Genomic DNA, 4,635 nt, shown 5'->3' on the forward strand with positions numbered 1-4,635 from the left:
GAGATATTTGTTGTTGGGTCAGGGGTGAGTAGACAGATGTGAGAAGCATGAAAATACGAAGCTCACATTAGCCTCCTACAGCATGCTACATCTGGGCATGAAGTGGTTAAACATGTCCCACTTTTCCATAGAGGGATGACTGAAGATTGAATATGGATAAAAACTGGCGATGGAAATGCTGTAATTTTCTCAGGTAAATTGTGAAGTTGAATGCAATTAGAAAAACATCCCCAAAATAGCTTTGGTTTGGTTGGCATGTGACCAAACCCTGAACAGCTTAGATTAGTATAAAAGAGATTCAAATATATGTCTTTCGCATATGCTTAGGAAACTGAGCTGAAGGAAGAGAAAAGCAGCACAGACCATCTGTTTAGGAGGTATGCAAGCTCCCAAGTGAGTTTGGAAAGAAAAGGGGCTTTAGTCTTTTAAGACCAGTAGGCAGTGAGAAAGGCGCAGGCTCAGAGAAACAGTAACAAGGTCAGAACCCAGGACAGAGAGTCTGAGACCCGTAAAGCCAGCAGGAGCACCATGCCTTCTGCTGTGTACCAAACCAAGTTCTTGCCATCAAAATAGTTCCACATACATCTTCTCTAAGAAACCTCCCTGTGTATTAATGAGTTCTTCCATTAGTGGTAAGGTCGTCCATAGGATTCCCAGGGCCTGCACCCAGAGCTTGCCTCTTAGGAAGGAAAGGAGAGGTTTTGATGACATTGAGCCAAAGGACCACGAGTACTAGAAACCTAATGTGGGTCAGTCATCTTTCTCCCCTGTGAGGTTCACGAGCACGCAATACATTCCAGAGCCATCAACAGATGAAAAATCAAAGTACTACTTTATTGTCACTTGAATAGATGCTCAATTTCTTTTTTTTTTTAAAGATTTTATTTATTTATTTGAGAAGGAGAGAGAGAGACTGAGAGGGAGAGAGAGAGAGCGTGCGCATACATGAGCAGGGGAGGGAGAAGGAGACTCCCCACTGAGCAGGGAGCCCTATGTGGGGCTTGATCCCAGGACCCTGGGATCCTGACCTGAGCTGAAGGCAGCCGTTTAACCGACTGAGCCACCCAGGCACCCCAGATGCTCAATTTCTTAACGCAGAGCTCTCTTGTGAAAACAAGGTCAGAGCAAGCAGCCGACAGTAAAAGCCTCCCTCTCCTTCCCCACTACACATCAAAATCTTCTCACCCTCTGTCCTGCCACATTGGACCAGAAATGGAAGCAATAAAAAGTATGCTCAGCTATGCATTTGAAGAAGAGAAAACAAGATGGCCAGATCCCAAGAGGAGGCCTTGGCTCAGCATACCTATTCCTGCTGCACAAAGTGGAAGAAAAAGCTGCATGGAGGCTCCTAACCCTGCCCTTGTTAAACGTGGCCCAATTAATTTCCCAGAATCCAACCGATGTAACGAACGAGTTCTCTCTGGGAGAAGGCAAAGGTCAGGAGAGAAGGGGAGAGATGAAACTGCCCTCTTCTCTAAATACTTGCTCCTCAAAATGCGGGCCCTGGACCAGCAGTATCAGCATCACCTAGCAGCTTGTTAGAAATGCACAATTTTGGGCCCCACCCTAGATGAAGGGAATCTGGGAGTTGCATTTTAATAAGATCTCCAAGGGATTCATATGCACATTAAAGTTTGAGAAGTACTGAGTTTCCGAATCCCAAATCCATGCCCAAATCGTCATTTCGATTTTTGCTTGCTTCCAAAAATAGTGCTCTGCATATGGTCAATAGTTAATGAAAGGATGTTGGAGAAAATCTCTTTGGCACCTGTTTAATTCCATTTGAAGGGAGGAGATCATTTCTGAGAAACCAGCACCATTCACCAAGGAGTGGCTTAGAGAGGAAGCACACTGAAAACAACCAAACAAAACAGTTCTAGACATATACGCATCGCTCTGCCGAGTAGGACAGATGGACATAGTAAATTTCCTCTCACTCCCCCCCCCATAATATTCTCTCCCTTCCTCCCTCGTGCTCTCCTTCATCCAAGCTACTATGAAACTCTTGCGTCGGGCTGTGCTTCCCACACAGGCTAGTATCGCATGCATTACATGTCTCTTGCAGCCCTGTCCTCAGACCCAAAATCGAAGAAGGAGATACTGCACCGCTAAGCCAGGACACTATAGGATATCAAAAAGCAGTTTGGCAAATCGGTATTTCTCCCCTTTAAATAGTTGTGACTGTCATGACCCAATTCATATCTTCTCTCCAACAGTAGCAAAATCCCAGGCCTGGATCTTCATCCCACATTTGTCTGAGTAAGAAGTTAACGATAAAAACTCAGAGCACTCAACCCCCAATTTTTTCTCTTTACTCTACCTGATATAATACCTTACAGTAAAAAGGGCCAGGGGCTGACAAATATTTATGGATGAACAAGAGTCTGCCATAACGTTATTAGGGGATCCAATAATGACAGATTTAATGCATAATGATTAAATTACCATCTGCTGAGCACTTACAATGTACTTGATAACAACCTTATGAAGTAAGTAATATTCCCATGTAATAAGTGAGGGAATTTGAAGTTTACTTACCCATGAAGCAGCCAAGATAGACACCAGCATACCTCTTAAGTCCAAAGCCTCTCAACCACTACAATAATATGATGTTTCACTTGTCAGAAAACACTGCAAATTCCCTATGTGAGTAAAGAATCATTTTCCTTCTCTGGGGCTAACGTGAGGGTGAAATGAGATTAAAGATGTTAACATACTTAGAAAAGTAAGATACTGTAACATATAAGGTATAATTTAGTACATTAAGATCGTGTCCAAATAAAAGCCCTCGGTACTATACAAATGGCAACTATACATGTAAAAAATGTTCACCCTTGTAACTAAAGATACCCCAGGTCATTCAATATACAGTTCTCATTCATCAAATTAGAAAATACTTTTCAAAGTTTAACCTTCAATGCTGGCAAGGATGTTGTGAAACTGCTACACTGCAGGTGGGAGTGCAAGTTAGTACAACCTTTCTTAAAAAGCAGATAGGTAATATGTTTCAAGATGTTTTAAAAATTGACATAGACTCTTGTAAGGAAAAATAAACGAGGAAAAACATTTAAGTACAAATACAGTTGAGAGCATAGATTCTGAAACCAGATTGCTTGGACTTAAATCCCAGCTCCACTACTTAGTAGCAATGTGACCTTGGGTAAGTCTTTGTCACCTGACACCCAAAATGGGAATAATAATAGTGCCTATTTCACTGAGTTGTTATGAGAGTCAAATGAATTATTATATGTAAAGTACTTAACCCAGTGCCTGGCACAAAGAAAGCATGATATATAAGTGGTATCTATTATTTTTATTATCTTAGCATTATTTATAATAACAAACAATTGGAATCAATCTGCCTGACCACAGAAAAATGGTTAAGTACACCATGGTACAGACATAAAATGAGTATTAAGAAGCCATTAAAAACGAGGTTTTAAAAGACTATTTAATCACATAAAATGTAAAGTAAAAAGGGCAGGAAACTGTGTATATCACCCCCATACCACTCATGCTTGCTAAAAGGGCATTTCGTACAAATAAGGATGTATAGAAAACAAAGGGTGGGCATTACATCAAAATATCAGCAGAATATATCTGGGTGAAGGGGTAGGGCTGGGGGGTTCTTACTTTCATTTCTGAACTTTGCAAATCTAGGACAGTGCTTCTCACACTCTATTATCTTTGCCCCTTAACCCCAGCCAGTTCCCAGCAGACAGCCGACACTCGGGCTGCCTGGAAAGAGTGAACGAAGGAATGGAACCTCCAGAGGAAGGGCACGGAACTGTCCTGTAAATGGAAACTGGAACGCATGCATGCCCAGCCTGATGACCCACAGTAACAGGTGTTTTCCATCTCCGATCTCGGTGATTCATTCTGCACAGCTGCCGGCACACAGAGGTGTCAGCGGCTCCTAGAATACAACGTCCCGCACGCTGAAGTGCACAGTGTTCCGAACGCCTGGGCGGCCACACACGGAGACACACCTCGGCGACAACCTGGATCCACAAAAAAGAGGCCCTGCCACCTTAAATATATTAATGCCTGACTGCAAAGAACAAGAAGCTATCTATGGCTTGTGCCTACGCCCCTTGCTCCCAGCCGCACCTTTCTAGTTTTCAAGCAATCTATTGAGGGTGAGTCTGCATGTGTCTGGTCGCCGGCGGACCCCCTCCCTAAACACACACACACACACACACACACACACACACACACACACACACACACCCCTTCCCCCATTCGTCTCTTTCAGACTAGGCGCGTCTCCGAGGGTTGGGTTGAATGGGAAAGAACGGGGCCGTCTTTGTCATTAATCCTCCCCTCCTTCGGGCGAGCCAAGCTTCTTCCGGGTCAGCGACAATCCCCGCCACCCGAATCGGGCCCGCGGTCCCCCATCCCGCTAGCCCCGCGCCCGCGAGGGCCAGGTCGCCACCGCCCGCAGGTTGCGGGAGGGGAGGAGGGCGAGGAGAAGGACGGGCGGCGCGGGAGAGAGGGAGGGAGGGAGGGAGGGGACGGCAATCCGAGGAGGAGGAGGAGAGAGCAGCCTCCCGCTGCTGGCGAGGAGAATGGGAGTGCGGGGCGCCAGACCGCCGCGGGGTGTCACGGCCACAGCCGAGCTTGCCAGGCGCGGGG

Source organism: Ailuropoda melanoleuca, chromosome 14 (assembly GCF_002007445.2).
Source record: "Ailuropoda melanoleuca isolate Jingjing chromosome 14, ASM200744v2, whole genome shotgun sequence".
Lineage (NCBI taxonomy): Eukaryota > Metazoa > Chordata > Mammalia > Carnivora > Ursidae > Ailuropoda > Ailuropoda melanoleuca.